The sequence below is a fragment of the Argopecten irradians genome, chromosome 8 (genome assembly GCF_041381155.1).
Source record: "Argopecten irradians isolate NY chromosome 8, Ai_NY, whole genome shotgun sequence".
Taxonomy (NCBI): domain Eukaryota; kingdom Metazoa; phylum Mollusca; class Bivalvia; order Pectinida; family Pectinidae; genus Argopecten; species Argopecten irradians.
The window spans coordinates 1,393,390-1,420,862 of NC_091141.1; the positions used below are offsets into that span (position 1 = coordinate 1,393,390).

Below are 27,473 nucleotides of genomic sequence, written 5' to 3' on the forward strand. Positions count from 1 at the left end.
TGGGACAAGGTTTTTAAGTATGCATATTTATTGACTCCATTAATTTTAAGCAATATTAATTATTATAATACATTTTGTTTCATATCAGCACTTCCATGGCGGGTATGGTCCTAATAGCAGAGACACAAAAGGTTCACACGCGTCAACCACCTAAGAGGAAAAATCATTTTTCCACCCTCAGTAAACAGGAAAGGTAAATTGATTACAATGCATTACAAAGTATCAGTTATTATGTGTACAAACTACAACACATTCACATCAGTAAGAGTTGTACCTCCATTGTAGTATTTGTACATGTCCGAGTGATTGAAGATGTCCCAATATATTCCACAATCCCTTCGTCTCTGGGTCACAAGTTCGCATCCCATGAGGGGCAGTTGGTAGATACTTTTCTCCGGGTACTCCAGCTTTCATCCAACCAACAAACCTGGCACGGTCCCAAATTACACTATAATTATACTTGAATTATATAACTTGAAATCAAGATTTGAAGGGCTAAAGTGTCTGTAGAGGTTTTACAATTATACATGTATGTCATAATTTAATATGTCAAATCATTTAACGAGTTTATCATATTCAGTACTGTAGCCGCAAGTGTATGGATGCATAGAAAACAAATCAATTTCGTTTCTATATAGGAGTAGCGAAATAACTTCAAATTCAGCTCTGAGTTGACATTACTATATCACGTAACAATCATGCGACGTCACAGACTGATCATGATGTCAATATTAATACATGTGTCTTAGGATATTATTATGACATCGCCATGGATGAATGTGTCAGTTTTGAGATAAAATTAGATATGAGAGTCTGAAATTAAAGAATGTCAAGGCTCAAATTTAGCGACCCCCGAAGATTTCGCGGATTTTTCAGTGTGTCTAAGGGATTATGTAGAGGATTAAGTACAACCTCGAGCATTCAATTTGCAATAATCAAATTTATCAAAAACCAAAAGTACCAGAGCAATGAAGTAAATCAAACCCAGCAATATTACTGATTACAATCCAAATTGTTTATTAAACCAATATACGATCAACTCATCATTATGACCCGGAGGTTATCAAAAACCAAAAGTACCAGAGCAATGAAGTAAATCAAACCCAGCAATATTACTGATTACAATCCAAAATAATAGCATTGTTTATTAAACCAATATACGATCAACTAAAAATTATGACACAAAGTTTATTTAAAACCAAAACCTATCGAGCCAAGCTTTAATGACAACCAAAGTCCATCAAACCAATTATCATTTAATCATGGATGAAAGAGATAGACGGACGCTAAGAAAGAACCGTGTGTTGCTGGTTGAAAAACTACCAACTTTAGAAGTGACAGGACCATTTATTTAAATCTAAAATTTTATCCAAGTACATGGTGGAAGATATCATCGTAGAAAACAACCAATTCAACAGAACCAGAAAGTTATTAGACATTTTACCACGTAGAGGACAAAACGCATTTAAAGTCTTTTGTAACAGTTTAAAACTGTTGAAACGGTTGGACATATTATCGGGTATATATGAAGATAAAACCAGCAAATGATTCATTCCACAAGTATCCCCACTACCGAGAACATGGATCAGAAGGATTGTAAAAGTGTTATGATCACTACAGGTTTATCTACCAGTCTTGACAGCATATCGGATAGATACAAGATCCATTTTACGATACTGAAGCTATTAGGAGTTATCGTACTACTGTCAATCACCATAACCAGCTTATGCATATCGAAACAAGATTTAATTCAACCTCCTGCTCTAATTGTGGAAAGATCGAACCACCCACCCGGTTTTTTCGACACTTTGTTCTTATTTAAAACAATATCCTTTACCACATGGATCCTATGTGAGTATTTGTCGCTATCAACACCAAGTAAGAATCGACCTTAGAAGATTTATCAATGGAAAGCCAACCATCAGAGGGATTGTTTTCAATGTTTCACAGTGGAATTATTTGCATACATTATGGGAACATGTCAATACAGCTATATCTGAAGCTTCCCGCTTCTAATCTTATTTCGCGGATTTTTTTTCCGGCAAATATTTCGCGGATTTTTTTCCGAGAATTATTTCGCGCCAAATATTTCTACATATAAACCAAGAATTGTCAACCAACATCACCAGTTTTCGATATAGAACAGAACTATGCACACTATATAAACAGGGAATGGAAGATCGTCTACTACGAAGCCTTAAGGCAGAAGATCCAAGAAGTCGCCACTACCAAATGCTACGGCTGTGAGTTTGACCATCCCAGTCAAAGGCAACACTCTTGTCTTATGCACAACGAAGAGGATAAACTATTTTATTATTTCACGGACGCATTAGAATCGCTCAACGAAGAAAAGGTGTTAGCAGAATTTGAAGAACGAGTATTGAAATCCACCACACCACTAGACTTTTTTAGCATTTATAAGCAAAAGTTTTATTCCAAAGACTGGCGCGAAACTACCTGGAAATCAGAAGACAGTCAGTGCGACATTTTTGACACCATCCATCGCCTGATCAATCTAGAGCGTGTTTTTTAGGAGTATGGAATAGACATACACTGATATCAGACCGGTTCATTCAGACTATTTGTTCCACGAAGACAGAGTTAAATCCTTTCAGCACTGGCCCCCTCAAGTACGACAACACTCCACAGACTTAGCATCTGCAGGGTTTTTCTACTCTGGAATCTGTGATAACGTGGTTTGTTTTTACTGTGGCGTACAAATATCACAGTGGTCACCCTACCACAAACCTTACATTCAACACATTTTGCTTCTTAACCAAGAATCACACCTACAGGTACATTGATCACATACAAGAGTTAGTCAACAACTACAACCTTACACCTCACAGATCTCTCAATGGTCTATCTCCAACACAAGTTTCTCATGAAAACGAGGCAGACCTTTGGGCTTACCAATATTTACGCTCTAAACACATCAAGAGGAAGTACAGTCAGTATAAATTGAAAGTAGGTGATACGGTAAGACTTACTCATATCAAACACCCTTTCAGAAGATCATATCAAGAACAGTGGACGACGGAATTGTTTAAAATCAGCCAAAGATTTCGACAACAAGGCATTCCCATGTATACGGTCAAAGACTTTCAGGACAAAACCATAGACGGAACATTCTACCAATCAGAATTACAGAAGGTTCAAAAAGACGAGGATGAGCTATGGAAAATCTCTAACATTTTAAAGAAACGCAAACGGAACGGGAAAATAGAGTACCTAGTACAGTTGGAAGGGTGGCCTAAACAATTCAATCACTACGTACCAGAGGAGGATATAAAAACATTAGGCTAAATAACATCATTTCAACCATGGATCTCTACCTGTATTTAGATAGCACACAGTGTCTACACATCCAAATAACACACCGTGGTCATTTCAAATCCAGGGCTCGTATTCATGAAACCGTTCTCATGCTCAAACTCACGATTTTGGGCTCAAAATCCAAATATTGTACTCACCGTTTTCGTACTCATGCTCAGGTCAAATTCAGGAAAAAATCTATGCTCAGAATCTTGAGCACGTTCTCAACTTTCCTTGAGTATAGTTCTACCCATGCTCAAGATCACAATAAATTGGCAAGATGGCATGAGGTAGATTTGTTCAACGTGAATTAAGATAACGTGTTCTTCCAAGACCAAGGGTATTCGTGGACAGGACAAACCCCTTAGAAACTTTGAACGAGGACGAAGTGTTCCGTCGGTTTAGGTTTATACCAAGAACGATCATTTTTGTTGTAGGTCTAATAGAAAATGGTATAACATATCGTACGAAACGCAGCCTCGCGCTTCCGCCTCTATTGCAGGTGTTAGTAACATTAAGATTTTTAGCAACAGGCGCGTTCCAGCAATTGATTGGCGATTCCTTGAACAAGATTTCGCAGCCAACCATTAGCAGGATTGTGCGGCGAGTCACAAGAGCTTTGACCAGTCTTGTGAAAGATTTTATCAAATTTCCGACTGGTAGGGCGGCAACAACAGTCAAACAAGAGTTTGGGTCAATAGCAGGTAAGATCGTGCATGAAAAATATTGTTTTTCAAAATAAAATAGCTCACATATATTGAAATTACGCCGTCCTTCAAAACAACACTCAATCCAAACTTCAACGGTAGCGGAAGTGACGTCAGTGATGACGACGGTGTTACTAAACAAACACCTTCTGTGACAATAAGCTACATGTAACTTGAGTTGAACACTATTTAAAGCTGTTCATGGTTTCTTCGTTTGCATTTCATATCACAGTTTGATGTTATTTAATTCTACACATCAATGGACTACAATATATGTTACTAATAAATATGTATATGAAAACTAATTAATGTCAATTAAAAACGCAACTAAAAAGTGTTTCATCCAAGTTAATGATCATTAGTCCGCAGTCTTATTAGTGCCGACACGACGTTTGTTTGTCAACTAGAATTTTTTTTTAAATTGAAAAGGGCCTTAAATAAGATCAACACATTTTTGACAATTAAAAGTATATTTAATAAGACAAAAACGAAATCAATATGGACAAATCATAGCCACTTACGACATTATTTAGATAAGAGAGAGGTTGATAAGGCCTAATACATGTACATGTACAGTAAATGAAACACTACAGATACAGTACAGTTAGTTTGATATATTTCAATTTAGCCTAAATATCGATTTGACGAAAAGACATTGTAAAACTAGGAGCCAAAAAAACGATAACTAAAAATATGTAAATAAACCAGTGTATATATAATTTCAAGCATTACTGTTCATATATAGTAATTACAGGTGCCCGTGTTCTATGTAATATAGAAAAATAATCATAGCCCCCCGCTATAGTTTCGTACAAGACATAGTACAGTATGGGAGAGCTATATTTATTCTATATTACATAGAACCCTGGTAAATAGTTAGGAGTGTGTTAGTTTTTTTTCTGTACCTGTGACAATATCTAGTACATACGTTACAGTATGGTGATTTCATATCTCTACATATATAAAGATTGATAATGAAAACAGGATGTTTATATAGGCTAATTGAATATTATCATATTACCAAAAAAAATGAGAAAACATTTCCGCAATATCTTATTTAAGTTTTGTTGTTTCAAATAATTGGAAAGTGTGAATTTTTTATAACACACTATTGTTGAAAGTCTAAATAGTCATCTTTTAACTACATAACAGGAGTACATGATGATTTGTTGCTGTTTATGTTCTTGATTTAAACTCATTTGAATATTGAATGACAGATCAAAATACTTATAACTTCTGGATTCATCACAATGTGATGTGGACAAACGTTTTCCTGAAGAAAAAAAATAGAGAAACAACTTCATTACCTCTTACCTGAATAGCAAAAAATAATTGGTACAAAATAAGAAATCAAATTACTTACTAGACTTACCAAAACTAATTTCTTACCAAAACTAATTTCTCAGACTCCTTGTTTTTACACTGGTTGAGGAACTTTGAAAAATGATTTGTTTTTCAAAGAGTTGGGGTAGTTATCAAAACTAAATACTGGTAACATGTATTCATGTATACAAAAAGAGAATTTTACAACAAATTGTATTGTGTTTTAGTTAATTGATTATCTAGGTGTGTTAATACTTACCACTAATGGGCTCATCAGTAGCAGTGCTAGTGGTAGCAACGTTAGGGGTATCTGAGCATGATACAGTGACTGAAAAAAAGTTAAAAGTATTACATAGGGGTTCCTTGCCCAAGTCAACAGTCATAACTTTATGACATATATGGTTCAATCGGATGGATTGTTCCTCAAGCCGCAGACTTATTTTAACATTGAAAGCACAAAGTGATAATAAAAACGTTACAGCAGTTCAACGCTATCACAGTTCAGATCCTTTATTTACTTACATGTACTTTTCCTGATCCATTTGTTGATGGAAGTGCAACTGGAAAAAATGAGATCGAAATAACATAATATGTTGACTAACAACACTGTCATTTTTGGACATAATTTTTGTACAAAATAAGATCAAGTTTGTTGTATTGAGGCCATAAGAATTTAATATGCTTGATCACTTCAAAATTTAGATAAAAAATCATGACTTTTGTATGTTTGCTTCAGTACTTCAGTTGGTTAGTTGGTTATCGTGTGTATTTTATAATAAGATAAGCTGTTTTAATTGAGATTACTTTTTATCACAAATAAGCTTTACCTTGAAATTCATTCAAGCTGTCAGCACTGCAAACTCCTCTCTCTGGGCAGATTGGCAACACTGCAGTTATATAACATGAAAAATTAAAAAAAAATGGTGAAAGTATGAACTACCTACAGTTATTAAGTTTTTTCTCCTTAGATAAATGTGTTCCTTTATGTTTAAATGGAGTTTCTTACAAAGTACGGGTCATGACAAACCTCCAAAGTATAAGGTGGATGGAATACGGTTATGGGTACTTGTTTACCACCACAAGCGTAGATTTTGTGATTTTGGTTTGTTTCTTGAGGTACCCATTAGAGCCGAGACGACATTTTCGACCGCGGACAGGGAAATACTACCTAGCATTTTTTCGTAAATTTCCCGATTCATCAAGCCATAACTTCGTCAATACTTGGCCAATTTTGTTCATACAAGCACATCAATGGAGAATTAAAAATTATTTTCTTTAAGGTAATATATCCGTCAAAGTTGTATAGGACCCATTTATTAAAATAATCACGTTTAAAAAAAATAATAGGTCAGTTTTTTCTGGACCGCCGAGTTCATACCCTTGATACTATTAACATATATATGTATACTGTTAGTCTTAAAAAAATCCGTGCCAGGTTTCCTGTGTTTATTACCTACTCCTGTATTATACAAATATTTGTCTAGTTGAAACACATCGTTTGGGCTCTGTCATAGCAAATATCTGAGAACTAAATAAATGAATAGATAAATCCAGTACTGATTACATTGTGTTAAGAATCCATTTAAAGAATGCTTCCACCGCAGGACAAATAGTATTTTTTCTCACTATCAAAAACATTAAAACAGAAATTTTAGTATTTTTCTCTTCAATTACAAAAAGTTTACATAGCTTTAACACCATAACCACCCATTGAAAAAGGTTTGAGCTTCTGATTTTACTTTAAGTTATAACTATTGAAAATAAGTTAATTGCATCCCGAAAAAATACGTGTGGCCACTATATCCTATATACGAATTGATGCACTGATTGCTCACGCACAAAAGGCAAAATAAATTATTTGATATTATTTTTTGTGTTAATTAGGCATATATATGCACGATTAAACGCCAATTATTGTTCAAATGATGAATATCATGTATGTCCTGTCGGTGGTGGAGCATCTTTAATATATACATGTATGTATATATATGTATATAAATTACAATTATACCCCCACCCTACATGTTATAAGTGGACTTACCATCTGTATCTATCCCACTAGGGATACCCATAATTCCAGGCCTTGAGCCTGTGGCCAGCAATAATAATCTCCTCCGCAGCAGAAGGGCTTTCTGGAGGTGATCCACCTCCTGTCCTAGGGTGTCTGACACTATCCAATTTGGCCTTTGCTAATTATATTGAATGAAACTATTAATGACATACATTATTAATAAAGTATCAATTTTGTATTTCACCTTCCATGAGTTTTAATGACCTTTCTGTTTAAATTGAAAGGCTTTATTATAGTATGTTCTTTTCTTCAAAAGTTCAAAGTACTAACGCCATTTGCAAGAAATACTCTTTTAGAATAAAAATAGTTTCTTTTTTAAGAAAAACAAAGTCACACACTTTTATTTTTAGTTCTTTAAAAAATAAAACTGAAGGACTAAACAGTACCAGTTTTATATTAAAAAAACTTTTTATGTTTACTTGAAATAAATATATCTTAAGCTTTCAAGTGTGTCAATATAATCAGCCAGAGTTGTAGAGTAATTTACATTGGATATTTATAAATCCAGCTTAGTTAAAAATTACCTCTTTGTTTGGTATTAAAATATTTTTTCTTTATGTCTTTAGTCTCTCTTCTACAGTTCTGAAATTGCCTAAATTCAATAATTAAAGTGCATTATTTATTATGTTCACCAATCAGGTATCATAAAATATTCATCAGGTTCATCGCCTTTGATCAGAGTAGCTCAATCAGTAGTGTATCCAGCTAGCTAGCCTAAAGTCTGGAGGTCCTGTATTCAACCTCAGTCTGCAGAGGTCAATTACGAATTACGTCATATATTTATAACATTACTAGCACTTTCAGCCCTATCGTGTGACACAAATGTAATTTATATAATACTATTGTGACGTCACAGGTAATTTCAACAAATTTTATTATATATGCAAATACATATAAATGGATAAGATAACAGGCTATACCTTTATAAATCTTCACAGGTAATAATGATGTCATTAATATGACGTGGCAGGACTGTATCGGAAAACATAGCACGTCAAATCTGAGTCTGATTTTAACACTCTTACATGGAAACAAAATTGAAGGTGTTTTTTTTATCCATATTTCCATAAATTCACATTACAAGGAAAACTCATTACCTCCACCAATAACCATTACCCCTACAAATGTAGTATAATACATATAAATGATAAGAATGTTAGAGTTTGAAATTTGGACTAATATATAATTATTCACATATATCTTTCACGTACGGGGTATGTTACACTGTGTAGGTCAAGCGCATGTGTTTCATATTTACAATAGTATATGTACGTGCATGTAAAGTCTAGTGGAAACCAACTTCTGTTAGGGTCATTGTATAACTACTAATTACCTAGCCATGTTATTAATTATGATACATGGTAAGTTCTAATGAGGTAAACCATGTTTTCCTATGTAATCACTAAGCAACAACGGTGGTAATGAAATTGTTCACATGGTATTGACTATCATTACCCAAATATTGACATATGTTAATCTTGATGCATCTGCGTAATATTAACCTCGCCAATAATCTCTGTACAGCAGTCGCCCACAATTCCTAAGACTCCATTATAAACGTATCGTACGATTCACTGAATCTGCGGTTGGAGTTTCTACAATCTATACACACTCACCAACAGACCTACGAAACTACACGAAGTATTTTAAAAAACATCATTATTGGCGCCCGTGCTGAAAAGTAACCTGGGGGTTTTCGGACACTTTGCCGTCAGACTACACTATCGATCAATGGTTTCACAGGTACGTAGGTTTGGACCTATTATCTCTTTTACAAGTAAATTATTTTGTACCACTTATTTTATTTTTCTCGCACAAATAATATTATTGTTTATCATGGCTTTATCATCACTGAGAACCGGTCTTATTCTTAGTGAGAATTATCGTTTGACTTTATACACATATACATTTTATGAACTAAAATAGACTACCAGTATTTAGTTTCACTTTGAAGTACACACATAAAACTTACACTAAAAACACAGACATGCACCACAAGGAGTCGACCACATCAATACACATATAGACATAAAAATAAACAATTTATAAGTTAAAACGATTTCGTTATGGAAAATATTTTAGGGAAAATTTTTATTCAATAACCTTGCTAATTATTTTTAACTACAATAAGCTACAATATTTCAAATCACTGGTTAAAAAAATGTTCAATTATTTTATGATTCCTCTCCTGTGACATGTTCATGCAATTAAGTTGATTGTTATGGATCATAAAATCTTGGTAGTTCCTATTTTTTTATTATACATAAAAATAATATTTACTATTCAAAAGGAATAACATTTGTGGTTAAAAAAGGTGATAAAATTATTATAATATTGGGGGTGGTTGGGGGGGGGGTTTGGGGGGGTTTTTTTTTTTAAATTTTTTATTGTTTATTATTTTTAGTATTGAGAATAGGGTATATATATGTGTTTAAGCCATGGTGGTAAATATTTACCAATGGATAATATAGTATTTTTTTATTGTTTGATGCCCAGGAGTTACGTGGTTGTGATGATTAAATACTAGTTTATGTGTAAGTTGATATAATCAAAATTGTATCTTATTAAGCCACATTATAATTTTATATAATTAAAAATTCCAAATACTACTATAAAAAAATTATGATTATATTATTTAGTTAATTTAATTGGAGGAGGAATATTATTACTGATGCAATTTAATGCAAGGTTAACATGAGCTAATTTTCTCCTACGTTTATATTGTTTTTAATTATACAAATTACGGAAACTTTCTTTGAGTTATCATCTAGTGGTTTCATTAGTTAAGTCTGATTTAAAGACGGATGTACGTCGACATGACTCTTTCATCACTTGTTATTCACCTATGGCAACAGCATATCATGAACATGTCCTCGAGGTCGGAATTAGTGCAAATTAGCTTATATTATTTATTTTGTAGTTTTTTTCTCTCAAGTATTTCAATCAAAATTTTCTACAAGTTTAAGCTATTTGTATCAATCTTAGTTACATTAAATTACACATATTCATTTTATATCTTCATCAAATGAATTCAAGCATTATTGATGTCTTACTCATACACCACACATAGACATTTTATTTCACACAATTCACTTAGTTACCGGGAGAAAAAAACTATAAATGCAAATAGAAAAAGAAAAAACCCACAATGTTAAAAAAAATGAAACATACTACATTGTACATAAATTACGCATGTATGCTAGAAGTTGTGTTGTATTTTTCATCTAGTTTTCACAGATTCAATGTCTGTTCTATCTCAAAATAGATATATAATAAGAACTGATAAATTGCTAACATGCATATATGCCATCAGTTTTTTTCACTTAGTATCACGTTTATATGTTTTTAGATTTATTCTTCTTATCAAATAGTTAAGTATCAAAAGTTTTACTCGTAGATAATGAGACGACCATACATCAATACTTTACTTACGGTTATATTATTGCTTTGAAGCACGATTTACAACTTTAGTTTTACATTGTACAAAAATTGATAGTAGTTAATACATTTAACACCACAAGCTCATGATAGTTTTTTTATGCATTTGTTGGCTGCTTACTACATTATAATATATATCCCTTTGGTTTTTTTCCCCACAAACTCTAAATAACAACAGCTTGATAGTTATAGATATATTAAATAAAATATCTCCAACTATCCCCTAGGCAAATATACAGATAATATTACAACTATTGATTGATACGTACAATGTTATTGAGCGATTATTTTATTATCTTTCATTTTTCTATAAAGTTTTTCTACATTTCTGGTGATGCCATGATATTCTTAGTAACATATTTGTGATTGGTACAATTATTTTATAAGGAAAAGAGTGAAAAGTCTAATCTTTAAAGCTTGTCGCCTTTGATACGCAAAAGAATTGAGAATCAGCCATAATCCAATCGAAATATGATCTCGACCCCATGCGACGGAAGTGTTAATGTATCCACGCCTGTCAACTATAATTCCGCCGCCAGTGGTAGACAAGTGGATCAGTAGCCCATCATAATTCTGACTTTATTTTGTCTTCGTTTATATTTGACTTGTTTGTGTATGCCGTCTTCATTCTATCATTGGAGTTCCTGTTAATATATATATCTCCACAAAAGGACACTCACATCTATTATTTCAACATACGTATATTTTCTGGATAGTCCCCCTGAAGTGATTAACACCAGGTGAAAATTGTTATAAGGACTATGCCAGGCTATGTCAGAGTCAGAGATAGTGACGTGTTATTTCACGCAAATTTTTCAATTATATCTCTGTGCTTGAAGACATAAACATTCACAAAAAAAAACCCACCTACATATTCAACGGATAAGGAGGAGCCGATGCAGTCTAATGCCGGAATATTTGTCTAAAGTCTCCTTATCCAAAGAAGTCAACACTACACCTTTCCACGTCAACACAATTATCATCAACAGATTTGGAAATACCCTGAGAAGCAGTCTAATGCCGAGAAAATTGTATGAATCTCCTTTTCCGATGAAGTCAACACAACACCTTCCACGTCAACATATCTCTTCGAAGTGCTCAACGGATTTGGAAATACCTGATGCAGTCTAATGCCAGGGAAAATGTGTTTTATATTTTCATCTCCGGAGAGGACTCATTACACTTAGTTTAACTTATATTCTACAATTTTTACACGGAACTCTCATCTTAATTGAATAATTCTTAGCCTTATTGTGCAAGAAATCACCGTTGGATTCAAGATGGTTGTACATCGCTTTCAGCACTCATTAAACTTTTCATCACGCGACGACATATTTATAAACATTTCTATATCTACGTTGGACATTTTAAAGTTATATTTTGAATACTGTGTTTTTAATAATCTATTCGGAACTCTATGTTTTACATACTATACTTATTATGCTTTATATATATTCTTTTCAAGCAACATTCATATCAATAATTTCACTTTCTTTATATATATTTTATTTTCAATCAAAATATTGAAAATTATTTGAAAGTGTCTTACTTTCATTTTTAACTTAACTGTAAATTTTCATTGTATGAATGTACGAGTGCATGATAAATGTTCTTGATTTAAACTCATTTGAATATTGAATGACAGATCAAAATACTTATAACTTCTGGATTCATCAATGTGATGTGGACAAACGTTTTCCTGAAGAAAAAAAATAGAGAAACAACTTCATTACCTCTTACCTGAATAGCAAAAAAATAATTAGTACAAAAAAAGAAATCAAATTACTTACTAGACTTACCAAAACTAATTTCTTACCAAAACTAATTTCTCAGACTCCTTGTTTTTACACTGGTTGAGGACTTTGAAAGATGATTTGTTTTTCAAAGAGTTGGGGTAGTTATCAAAACTAAATACTGGTAACATGTATTCATGTATACAAAAAGAGAATTTTACAACAAATTGTATTGTGTTTTAGTTAATTGATTATCTAAGTGTGTTAATACTTACCACTAATTGGGCTCATCAGTAGCAGTACTAGTGGTAAGCAACGTTAGGGGTATCTGAGCATGATACAGTGACTGAAAAAAAGTTAAAAGTATTACATTAGGGGTTTCCTTGCCCAAGTCAACAGTCATAACTTTAATGACATATATGGTTCAATCGGATGGATTGTTCCTCAAGCCGCAGACTTATTTTAACATTGAAAGCACAAAGTGATAATAAAAACGTTACAGCAGTTCAACGCTATCACAGTTCAGATCCTTTATTTACTTACATGTACTTTTCCTGATCCATTTGTTGATGGAAGTGCAACTGGAAAAAATGAGATCGAAATAACATAATATGTTGACTAACAACACTGTCATTTTTGGACATAATTTTTGTACAAAATAAGATCAAGTTTGTTGTATTGAGGCCATAAGAATTTAATATGCTTGATCACTTCAAAATTTAGATAAAAAATCATGACTTTTGTATGTTTGCTTCAGTACTTCAGTTGGTTAGTTGGTTATCGTGTGTATTTTATAATAAGATAAGCTGTTTTAATTGAGATTACTTTTTATCACAAATAAGCTTTACCTTGAAATTCATTCAAGCTGTCAGCACTGCAAACTCCTCTCTCTGGGCAGATTGGCAACACTGCTGTTATATAACATGAAAAATTAAAAAAAAATGAGTGAAAGTATGAACTACCTACAGTTATTAAGTTTTTTCTCCTTAGATAAAGATTGATTTACTTCAGGTATCAAGTCAGATTCTGGTTTTTTTTTTGGCTGTTGAAGACCTGTTCATGCATATGTGTGTAAATGTTTGTCTGGAGTAGATGTGTTGTCCATAAAAAGATTGTGCATGTTTCTTGTACATGTATATTCACTATTTTTTACAATTTAAGCCTAAAGTAATTCATATATTACACGAGTTAAAGTATCCTTTTCTTTATCTGAATTATGCGTTTATTATCTGGCCATAATAAGGGAAAGATTGCAGTCAAATAACTCATATTAAAATATCTGTACACACGATAATAATTCTCACTAGCCTTTATACCACAGGGACCTGGCACGAAAAATTTTAACCAATAGTATACATATATATATTATAGTATCAAGGGTTATGAACTCGGCGGTCGAAAAAAAACGGACCTATTTTTTAAAACCGTGATTATTTTAATAAATTGGTTCTATACAACATTGACGGATATCTGACCTTAAAGAGAAATAATTTTATCTTTCCTCTTGAGTGCTTAATGAACAAAATTGGCCAAGTATTTACGAAGGTATGGCTTGATGAATCGGGAAATTTACGTCAAATATGCTCGGTAGACATTTCCCTGTCCGGTCTCGGCTCTAATGGGTACCTCAAAAACCAAGCCAAAATCACAAAATCTACGCTTGTGGTGGTAAACAGTACCATATAACTGTGTTCATCCACAATCTCCTTTAGAGGTGTCATTACCCGTACTTTGCAGAAACTCCATTTAAACATCGTATAGCTCACTTACTTTAACCGTCACCGCCATGTTCATTTTTCTCTCGGAATGCTCCTCGACTTTACATACCGTGACTACATTATGCAAATAATGTAGTGTTGTGCTTGTGGGTAAACTCGAGAAAGCGTTCCGAAAAACAAATGAACATGCTGGCGGTGACGGTTAAAGCAGTAACTGAGCTACACGATGTTTAAATGGAGTTTCTACAAAGTACGGGTCATGACACCTCCAAAGTATAAGGTGGATGAATACGGTTATGGGTACTGTTTACCACCACAAGCGTAGATTTTGTGATTTTGGTTTGGTTTTTGAGAGGTACCCATTAGAGCCGAGACGACATTTCGACCGGACAGGGAAATGTCTATCCGTATTTTTTTTCGTAAATTTCCTGTATTCAACCTCAGTCTGCAGGTCGATACGAATTACGTCATATATTTATAACATTACTAGCACTTTCAGCCCTATCGTGTGACACAAATGTAATTATATAATACTATTGTGACGTCACAGGTAATTTCAACAAATTTTATTATATATGCAAATACATATAAATGGATAAGATAACAGGCTATACCTTTATAAATCTTCACAGGTAATAATGATGTCATTAATATGACGTGGCAGGACTGTATCGGAAAACATAGCACGTCAAATCTGAGTCTGATTTTGAAACTCTTACATGGAAACAAAATTGAAGTGTGTTTTTTATCCATATTTCCATAAATTCACATTACAAGGAAAACTCATTACCTCCACCAATAACCATTACCCCTACAAATGTAGTATAATACATATAAATGATAAGAATGTTAGAGTTTGAAATTTGGACTAATATATAATTATCACATATATCTTTCACGTACGGGGTATGTTACACTGTGTAGGTCAAGCGCATGTGTTTCATATTTACAATAGTATATGTACGTGCATGTAAAGTCTAGTGGAAACCAACTTCTGTTAGGGTCATTGTATAACTACTAATTACCTAGCCATGTTATTAATTATGATACATGGTAAGTTCTAATGAGTAACCGTGTTTCCCTATGTAATACAGCAACTACGGTGGTATGAATTGTTCCAGGTATTGACTTTCATACCCAAATATTGACATATGTTATCTTGATGCACTGCTATATTAACTCGCCAATAATCTCTGTACAGAGTCGATTCCTAAGACTCCAATAAACGTATCGTACGATTCACTGAATCTGCGTTGGAGTTCTACATCTATACACACCACAACAACCTACGAAACTACACGAAGTTAAAAACATCATATTGGCGCCGTGCTGAAAAGAACCTGGGTTTGGACACTTTGCGTCGACTACCACTATCGATCATTGGTTTCACAGGTACGTAGATTTGGCCTATTAGCTCTTTTACAAGTAAATATTTGTACCACTTATTTTATTTTTCTCGCACAAATAATATTATTGTTTATCATGGCTTTATCATCACTGAGAACCGGTCTTATTCTTAGTGAGAATTATCGTTTGACTTTATACACATATACATTTTTATGAACTAAAATAGACTACCAGTATTTAGTTTCACTTTGAAGTACACACATAAAACTTACACTAAAACACAGACATGCACCACAAGGAGTCGACCACATCAATACACATATAGACATAAAAATAAACAATTTATAAGTTAAAACGATTTCGTTATGGAAATATTTGAGGGAAAATTTTTATTCAATAACCTTGCTAATTATTTTTAACTACAATAAGCTACAATATTTCAAATCACTGGTTAAAAAAATGTTCAATTATTTTATGATTCCTCTCCTGTGACATGTTCATGCAATTAGTTGATTGTTTGTATCATAAATCTTCAGAAGTTCCTTAGTGTTTATTTACATATAATATTTACTATTCCACAAAAAACATTTTTACATCTTATATACTTTTGACAAGTTTCTCTCACGTGATAAAGCACGGAGGTAAATATGTACATGGAAACTCGTCTATTTTTATGTTAGAGGCAGAGTAGTGATGTGATTAAACACACACGTTTATTTTTAGTTGCTCTAATCCTCATATAACATATTCCGCACATTATACTTTTATATACATAAACATTCCCATACAACATAACAACATTATGATTATATTATTTATTTCATTATTGGAGGAAATTATTACCTGATGCAATTTAATGCAAGGTTAACATGAGCTAATTTTCTCCTACTTTATATTGTTTACATATACAAACTTACGGAACTTTCTTTGAGTTATCATCTAGTTTCATTAGTTAAGTCTGATTTAAAGACGGAAGTACGTCGACATGACTCTTTCATCACTTGTTATTCACCCTATGGCAACAGCATATCATGAACATGTCCTCGAGGTCGGAATTAGTGCAAATTAGCTTATATATTATTTTGTAGTTTTTTCTCTCAAGTATTTCAATCAAATTTTCTACAAGTTTAAGCTATTTGTATCAATCTAGTTACATTAAATTACACATATTCATTTTATATCTTCATCAAATGATCAAGCATTATTGATGTCTTACTCATACACCACACATAGACATTTTATTTCACACAATTCACTTAGTTACCGGGAGAAAAAAACTATAAATGCAAATAGAAAAAGAAAAACCCACAATGTTAAAAAAATGAAACATACTACATTGTACATAAATTACGCATGTATGCTAGAAGTTGTGTTGTATTTTTCATCTAGTTTTCACAGATTCAATGTCTGTTCTATCTCAAAATAGATATATAATAAGAACTGATAAATTGCTAACATGCATATATGCCATCAGTTTTTTTCACTTAGTATCACGTTTATATGTTTTTAGATTTATTCTTCTTATCAAATAGTTAAGTATCAAAAGTTTTACTCGTAGATAATGAGACGACCATACATCAATACTTTACTTACGGTTATATTATCGCTTTGAAGCACGATTTACAACTTTAGTTTTACATTGTACAAAAATTGATAGTAGTTAATACATTTAACACCACAAGCTCATGATAGTTTTTTATGCATTTGTTGGCTGCTTACTACATTATAATATATATCCCTTTGGTTTTTTTTTCCCCACAAACTCTAAATAACAACAGCTTGATAGTTATAGATATATTAAATAAAATATCTCCAACTATCCCCTAGGCAAATATACAGATAATATTACAACTATTGATTGATACGTACAATGTTATTGAGCGATTATTTTAATTATCTTTCATTTTTCTATAAAGTTTTTCTACATTTCTGGTGATGCCATGATATTCTTAGTAACATATTTGTGATTGGTACAATTATTTATAAGGAAAAGAGTGAAAAGTCTAATCTTTAAAGCTTGTCGCCTTTGATACGCAAAAGAATTGAGAATCAGCCATAATCCAATCGAAATATGATCTCGACCCCATGCGACGGAAGTGTTAATGTATCCACGCCTGTCAACTATAATTCCGCCGCCAGTGGTAGAAGTGGATCAGTAGCCCATCATAATTCTGACTTTATTTTGTCTTCGTTTATATTTGACTTGTTTGTGTATGCCGTCTTCATTCTATCATTGGAGTTCCTGTTAATATATATATCTCCACAAAAGACACTTACATCTATTATTTCAACATACGTATATTTTCTGGATAGTCCCCCTGAAGTGATTAAACACCAGGTGAAAATTGTTATAAGGACTATGCCAGGCTATGTCAGAGTCAGAGATAGTGACGTGTTATTTCACGCAAATTTTCAATTATATCTCTGTGCTTGAAGACATAAACATTCACAAAAAAACCCACCTACATATTCAACGGATAAGGAGGAGCCGATGCAGTCTAATGCCGGAATATTTGTCTAAAGTCTCCTTATCCAAAGAAGTCAACACTACACCTTTCCACGTCAACACAATTATCATCAACAGATTTGGAAATACCCGAAGCAGTCTAATGCCGAGAAAATTGTATGAATCTCCTTTTCCGATGAAGTCAACACAACACCTTCCACGTCAACATATCTCTTCGAAGTGCTCAACGGATTTGGAAATACCTGATGCAGTCTAATGCCAGGGAAAACGTGTTTTTATATTTTCATCTCCGGAGAGGACTCATTACACTTAGTTTAACTTATATTCTACAATTTTTACACGGAACTCTCATCTTAATTGAATAATTCTTAGCCTTATTGTGCAAGAAATCACCGTTGGATTCAAGATGGTTGTACATCGTTTTCAGCACTCATTAACTTTTCATCACGCGACGGCATATTTATAAACATTTTTATATCTACGTTGGACATTTTAAAGTTATATTTTGAATACTGTGTTTTTAATAATCTATTTGGAACTCTACGTTTTACATACTATACTTATTATGCTTTATATATATTCTTTTCAAGCAACATTCATATCAATAATTTCACTTTCTTTATATATATTTCATTTTCAATCAAAATATTGAAAATTATTTGAAAGTGTCTTACTTTCATTTTTAACTTAACTGTAAATTTTCATTGTATGAATGTACATGCATATAAATGATAAGAATTTTAGAAATTTTATAATTTATTATATCAAATTATATCTAATTTGATATAATGTATAACATGGCGACGAATGTAGTATAATACATATAAATGATAAGAATTTTAGAGTTTGAAATTTGGACTAATAATAATTATCCACATATATCTTTCACGTACGGGGTATGTTACACTGTGTAGGTCAAGCACATGTGTTTCATATTAACAATAGTATATATGTTACGTGCATGTAAAGTCTAGTGGAAACCAACTTCTGTTAGGGTCATTGTATAACTACTAATTACCTAGCCATGTTATTAATTATGATACATGGTAAGTTCTAATGAGTACCATGTTTCCCTATGTAATACAGCAACTACGGTGGTATGAATTGTTCCAGGTATTGGCTTTCATACCCAAATATTGACATATGTTATCCTGATGTACTGCTATATTAACTCGCCAATAATGTCTGTACAGAGTCGATTCCTAAGACTCCAATAAACGTATTGTACGATTCACTGAATCTGCGTTGGAGTTCTACATCTACATTTCCTCAACATACATTTACACGAAGATTAAAAACATCATACAAAGCGATGATGCAAACTCTATTGAATTATGGCGATGACTGTAAACAGACCCAGCTGACCTCACAACTATTCTCCAAAGACACACCAGGATCTATGGATGAGACCAACCCCAATGGCAAATGGTGGACTTTACAAGCGCAGCACATTTAGTAACCAAAGCAAATCTGTCGACATGGAGGGAACTCTGTTTCAGGATATATTCAAGATTAATCGATACATTTTGAATCAATTCGATGTAGGATTGAAATTATATAGGAGTTCTTCAAGTTTCTGCCTCTTATCAGAGGAATTGAACCCTAACTACGAAGTCATCATCGAATATATCATAATGAGATCCTGCAAAGTCAGATTGAACCCAGCCATCATTTACGGTCATGCCGAAGCATTGCAAGAGATGAATGCCAAGTACCCGTACGACAAATCGGAAATCAAAGTCATGTCTGTACCACAAGGTCAATTGAGCGTATCATGGGACAACATTTTTCAAGGGGGAAGACCCAGTAAGATCATCATGGGATTGGTAAGCACAAAGCCCTTTCCGGAAGTTATTCACTGAACCCCTACAACTTTAAAAACTACGACGTGCGACAGATCACTCTACTATGCGATGGTGTACCCGTGAATGGAGGACCATTGAAAGTGAACTATAGTAAAAACCAGGGTGAAACCATCATTCCGGCCTACATTAGTTTGTTCCAAGTTAGTGGACAATGGATGCAAAACGTGGGAAATGGAATAGACAGAGATGAAATGGGGTCTGGATATGCTCTTTATGGATTTAATCTACAACCGACCTTACAACGTGAAAATTACCTCAATTTAGTCAAGCAAGGGGTCATTTGACTCGAATTGCAATTTGGAATACCACTACCCGAAGGAGCCTCCATCATTGTATATAGTTAGAGATCAGACTATTTCGAAATAGATCAATCGGGGAACATCATCACCGAATAATGAACACCCTACAGCTAGAATGTGTACTTCACTGCGACCCATATCTAAACTCTTACGCATTAGGGGTGTTTTCTAGGGATCACTTACCTATTATTACACGCTATCCGTGTTGCTTCATTCTCAATACGGATAGATCCGGACATGATGGAACTCATTGGTTAGCCATTTTCATCGATGTACGCAGGCGCTGGGAATTCTTTGACAGTTACGGACATACACCCTCATTTTATGGGTTCACACTGAAACATTATAATGTAAATAGATTGCAAAGTAGTAGTAGTGTGGCTTGTGGAGAATATTATTTGGTGTATCTCATGTATAGATGTAGGGGTAATACTTTATTCAACTTTATTCACCTTTTTTGTAACGATTTTCATGTCAATGATGTATTTGTATATAATTTCATTATCCACTCATTTCCATATAGTTTGAAATAAAATTGAAAAGCAACATGTGATCTTGTCATTTGTTTACACGATGTCTTGGTGGGAACACGAAAGTTTGATTAAGTTCACCTGGCCCAGTAGCTTTTTAATAGCAGGGCCTAGCGGTAGTGGTAAGTCTGTGTTTACCTCTAAAATAATGCAACAATCGGATGGGTTATTCGAGAAAGCACCCCAGAAGATATTCTATGCTTACAGCGTATGACAACCACTTTTTGATGATATACAACGAGAAATACCCAACTTATCATTCCACGAAGGGATGCCCACAAAAGAAGATTTGGAAGAATGGTGGTCGGACAGGTTATCGTTGCTACTCATCTTAGATATTTTGATGAAGGCGGTATGTAATAGTGTCAATGTACAACATATATTTACGGTCGGCTGTCACCATCATAATACCACCGTCATCTTTTTAACACAAAATATATTTTCAAAGGGAAAGTGTATGCGAACGATCTCCCTTAATAGCCACTACATCGTTTTATTTAAAAACAAGAGAGATGAACAGCAAGTCTTTACTTTGGGTCATCAAATATTTCCAATTATAAGTCATTTTTTCATAAAAACTTACGAAATGGCTACAGCAGAAATGTATGGCTATCTGTTGATAGATTTAAGTCCACACACCGATAAAAAGTATCAGTCACGTACTCACATCTTCGTGGGAGAGGACATACGTATTTATCTACCACTATGAATCTTACACGCGAAGCCGATTATTTAAGACTCCTACGGTACACAACGAAAGATTAGAGAATAGCCCTCATCAAAAACATTACTCCCCAACAACTGAAAGTGTTGATTGAAATATTTTTGAATATTTATCATAAGAACGTCACTGCATCCCCTGCATGCATAAATCAGTTGGCAAAACAGAAAAGATTCATCTTACGTTTGATTGCTAAGGAAAGTAGTCGTGACACGAGGAGAAAAATCCTGAAAAGGTTGGAGAGTCTTTTATCTATAGTCATCAAACAAGTACTACATTTATTATAATGGCTAAGGAACTCGTACTTATACCAAAGTCAAAATATCAGTCACTCTTTGATGTCAAACCCGAGACTAAAACAGAAGTTACCGATGAAAACATATCTTCTGGGGTGCTTTCTCGAATAACCCATCCGATTGTTGCATTATTTTAGAGGTAAACACAGACTTACCACTACCGCTAGGCCCTGCTATTAAAAAGCTACTGGGCCAGGTGAACTTAATCAAACTTTCGTGTTCCCACCAAGACATCGTGTAAACAAATGACAAGATCACATGTTGCTTTTCAATTTTATTTCAAACTATATGGAAATGAGTGGATAATGAAATTATATACAAATACATCATTGACATGAAAATCGTTACAAAAAAGGTGAATAAAGTTGAATAAAGTATTACCCCTACATCTATACATGAGATACATCAAATAATATTCTCCACAAACCACACTACTACTACTTTGCAATCTATTTACATTATAATGTTTCAGTGTGAACCCATAAAATGAGGGTGTATGTCCGTAACTGTCAAAGAATTCCCAGCGCCTGCGTACATCGATGAAAATGGCTAACCAATGAGTTCCATCATGTCCGGATCTATCCGTATTGAGAATGAAGCAACACGGATAACGTGTAATAATAGGTAAGTGATCCCTAGAAAACACCCCTAATGCGTAAGAGTTTAGATATGGGTCACAGTGAAGTACACATTCTAGCTGTAGGGTGTTCATCCTTCGGTGATGATGTTCCTCGATTGATCTATTTCAAAATTGCCTGATCTCTCACTATATACAATGATGGAGGCTCCTTCGGGTAGTGGTATTCCAAATTGCAATTCGAGTCGAATGACCCCTTGCTTGACTAAATTGAGGTAATCTTCACGTTGAAAGGTCGGTTGTAGATTAAATCCATAAAGAGCATATCCAGACCCCATTTCATCTCTGTCTATTCCATTTCCCACGTTTTGCATCCATTGTCCACTAACTTGGAACAAACTAATGTAGGCCGGAATGATGGTTTCACCCTGGTTTTTACTATAGTTCACTTTCAATGGTCCTCCATTCACGGGTACACCATCGCATAGTAGAGTGATCTGTCGCACGTCGTAGTTTTTAAAGTTGTAGGGGTTCAGTGAATAACTTCCGGAAAGGGCTTGTGTGCTTACCAATCCCATGATGATTTTATTGGGTCTTCCCCCTTGAAAAATGTTGTCCCATGATACGCTCAATTGACCTTGTGGTACAGACATGACTTTGATTTCCGATTTGTCGTACGGGTACTTGGCATTCATCTCTTGCAATGCTTCGGCATGACCGTAAATGATGGCTGGGTTCAATCTGACTTTGCAGGATCTCAATATGATATATTCGATGATGACTTCGTAGTTAGGGTTCAATTCCTCTGATAAGAGGCAGAAACTTGAAGAACTCCTATATAATTTCAATCCTACATCGACTTGATTCAAAATGTATCGATTAATCTTGAATATATCCTGAAACAGAGTTCCCTCCATGTCGACAGATTTGCTTTGGTTACTAAATGTGCTGCGCTTGTAAAGTCCACCATTTGCTCCATTGGGATTGGTCTCATCCATAGATCCTGGTGTGTCTTTGGAGAATAGTTGTGAGGTCAGCTGGGTCTGTTTACAGTCATCGCCATAATTCAATAGAGTTTGCATCATCGCTTTGTAGGGGTAATGGTTATTGGTGGAGGTAATGAGTTTCCCTTGTAATGTGACGTCGATCTGACTCCAGAGACTCTGCAGAAATAAGTTGACGGGTCCCACTTTTTTCGTCGGCTATGAGATCACTACCATTACTTGCTCTGATTTTACATCTCACGTGTAAACGAGATCGGGATAAATCTAAATATTCCATCCCATTCTGTCCAGATAGATGAAATTCAATCGGAGACTGGCCAGACACTTGAGATATGGATCGACAATCCTGATAAAAAATCTCTTCAACGGCAGTCTGTGTGTGAGGAATCGTAAACAGATCTAGCTCTTTAGACTGCATTTCTTGAAAGGTTGTCGTAGATAGCAGTGCCATGTTCAAAATGTTGTAGTTTTCGGCGAGCTCTTATTCTTCGTCTTACCCTTACCAGTGACTATCTTGATACCGCCATTACTATTGAGGTGACCACCTTCTTTCTTCTTTTCTCGTTCCAGTTCCGATTTGGCTTGTTCCACCACCTGCCGAGCGGGATAGACCATGGTGATCACCTTGACATCGTCCGGCGTTTTCTGGAGGTCTTCCTTAGTCAGGTAATCGTCTATACAAATACCCGACCCACACTTGCCGTTACCTCCTAGGTAACCTCCTGATTGTACGTCTCTGTAGTTATCATACTTCAGCTTGATCTCCCCGTTGGCTAGTTTTCTGTAGAATGTAACCCACTTGTTGATATCGGGGACGTAGAGTTTGTTCATCGTAAAAATGGATAACGTTTAAGGTGAAGTGTTAGGTAGCTCGTCCCAGTCAAGAATGAAGTAGATTCACTATTCATGGTCTTTATATCGATACCCATGTTGGATATTTGTTGTAAGTTGATACGTCGGTAATAGGGGTTCGCGAATGAATTTTCGTTATGAAATATACGCCTTAAAATTGGTAATTGTAGACTTCCAATGATACTCACGTCACACCTGTCACAATATACATCTAATGGTAGGTCCGTCACGGTTTCAAGGCTGTGAAACTCGGTAAGAGCTATCATCCATAATCCGCTTAAATTCAGTGGGGTATTGAACTGGATTTTAAATGACCACGGTGTGTTATTTGGATGTCTAGACACTGTGTGCTATCTAAATACAGGAACAGATCCATGGTTGAAATGATGTTATTTAGCCTAGTGTTTTAATATCCTCCTCTGGTAAGTAGTGATTGAATTTTTAGGCCACCCTTCCAACTGTACTAGGTACTCTATTTTACCGTTCCGTTTGCGTTTCTTTAAAATGTTAGAGATTTTCCATAGTTCATCCTCGTCTTTTTGAACCTTCTGTAATTCTGATTGGTAGAATGTTCCGTCTATGGTTTTGTCCTGAAAGTCTTTGACCGTATACATGGGAATGCCTTGTTGTCGAAATCTTTGGCTGATTTTAAACAATTGCGTCGTCCACTGTACTTGATATGATCTTCTGAAAGGGTGTTTGATATGAGTAAGTCTTACCGTATCACCTACTTTCAATTTATACTGACTGTACTTCCTCTTGATGTGTTTAGAGCGTAAATATTGGTAAGCCCAAAGGTCTGCCTCGTTTTCATAAGAAACTTGTGTTGGAGATAGACCATTGAGAGATGTGTGAGGTGTAAGGTTGTAGTTGTTGACTAACTCTTGTATGTGATCAATGTACCTGTATGTGTGATTCTTGTTTAAGAAGCGAAACAGTTTATCACGGAATGTCCTATTCACCCTTTCCACTACAGATGCTTTAGTCTCTGTGTTTTGAGAAGTGTAGAAACGTATGTTTTGAGAAGTGAGATAACGTTTAACCCATCTATTTTCAAATTCGCTACCTTTATCCGAATAAAACTTCTAAATTATACGTCCGTCGGCAAATATATTTTTTAATGTCTCAACGATACTCTTTGACTTTTTATCTGATTATGGTTGTATCCATAGAAACTTGGAAAAAATATCGATGACCACTAACAAATACTGAATTTTATCATTGTGTTTTGCCAGGTTCCTGACGTCTAGAAGATCGGCTTGGAATTCTTCGTCGATGTGTGTGACAATGACTCGTTGCCTTCTGTATTTGTGTCGGACTGGTTTCTGCAATGAATACGCATCTTCGTTCTGAAGGAACTGTTTGATCTGCCCGTAACTAAACGAACCCTTAAGTATCTTACACAATTTCCGTGGACCACTGAAAGCTGCTGGATTACCTAAATTGTAATAAAATTGTCTTAAGTACTCCACATTGTCTTGTGTCAACTGTCTCGTCATCGTGTCTCAAATGAGAGATAAATTTCAAACAACATATATTTATAAAATAACAACAATGAAATAGCATACTACAATATTTTATTTACAACATAAGCAGAAAAACATAATAATCATGTACATTATTGATGCAAATAAATTGATTGAACGCATTCCTTTAAGTAGGAGGAAAATTCATCGAAATTAAATAACTCGTTATTCCAAAATGTGGTTAAAACATCCATTCTTAACAAGTCCTTGGTGGGATACATGTGTGTCCATGTTCTTATAACATTATCATAATCAAGATCGGTTAGTACTGAATCAAAATAAAAGTCTATATGCTCCTCTCTCGTTAACAGGATACAGCACACAGAGTTTGAAATGTTCATAGTGATTTTTTCAACAGTTATTGAGGTTAGGGAATGCCACATATCCTTCAACATATCTTCGCGTTCCACTTCATCACACACTATCTCCATCCTAGTCCTATGATTTTCAGGTACATATGTAGATACAGTCTGGTGAGTAATGCTTGTGTTGAATGTAAGGTTTGTGGTAGGGTGACCACTGTGATATTTGTACGCCACAGTAAAAACAAACCACGTTATCACAGATTCCAGAGTAGAAAAACCCTGCAGATGCTAAGTCTGTGGAGTGTTGTCGTACTTGAGGGGGCCAGTGCTGAAAGGATTTAACTCTGTCTTCGTGGAACAAATAGTCTGAATGAACCGGTCTGATATCAGTGTATGTCCATTCCATACTCCTAAAAAACACGCTCTAGATTGATGGATGGTGTCAAAAATGTCGCACTGACTGTCTTCTGATTTCCGGGTAGTTTCGCGCCAGTCTTTGGAATAAAACTTTTGCTTATAAATTTTAAAAAAGTCTAGTGGTGTGGTGGATTTCAATACTCGTTCTTCAAATTCTGCTAACACCTTTTCTTCGTTGAACGATTCTAATGCGTCCGTGAAATAATAAAATAGATTATCCTCTTCGTTGTGCATAAGACAAGAGTGTTGCCTTTGACTGGGATGGTCAATCTCACAGCCGTAGCATTTGGTGGTGGCGACTTCTTGGATCTTCTGCCTTAGGGCTTCGCAGTAGGCGATCTTCCATTCGCTTTTTATATAGTGTGCATAGTTCTGTTCCATATCGAAAACTGGTGATGTTGGTTGACAATTCTTGGTTTATATGTAAAAATACTTGAAGCGAAATAATTCGCGGAAAAAAATCCGCGAAATATTTGGCGGAAAAAAAATTCCGCGAAATAAGATTAGAAGCGGGAAGCTTCAGATATAGCTGTATTGACATGTTCCCATAATGTATGCAAATAATTCCACTGTGAAACATTGAAAACAATCCCTCTGATGGTTGGCTTTCTATTGATAAATCTTCTAAGGTCGATTCTTACTTGGTGTTGATAGCGACAAATACTCACATAGGATCCATGTGGTAAAGGATATTGTTTTAAATAAGAACATAGTGTTGAATTAAACCGGGTGGGTGGTTCGATCTTTCCACAATTAGAGCAGGAGGTTGAAATCTTGTTTCGATCTTTATACAATCTGATGTATTATGGGTATTGGTAGATATGCATAAGCTGGTTATGGTGATTGACAGTAGTACGATAACTCCTAATAGCTTCAGTATCGTAAAATGGATCTTGTATCTATCCGATATGCTGTCAAGACTGGTAGATAAACCTGTAGTGATCATAACACTTTCACAATCC

The 27,473-nt window shown here is 34.5% G+C and overlaps 1 long non-coding RNA gene across 1 annotated transcript; it reads left to right on the plus strand.

The window, feature by feature from the left end:
* Nucleotides 1-22,364: 22,364 nt before the first annotated feature.
* LOC138328741 (uncharacterized) lies at nucleotides 22,365-25,734 on the plus strand. The gene is made up of 3 exons (XR_011209344.1): nucleotides 22,365-22,454; nucleotides 23,982-24,077; nucleotides 25,499-25,734. It is a non-coding gene; the product is annotated as an uncharacterized lncRNA (long non-coding RNA).
* Nucleotides 25,735-27,473: the final 1,739 nt, after the last annotated feature.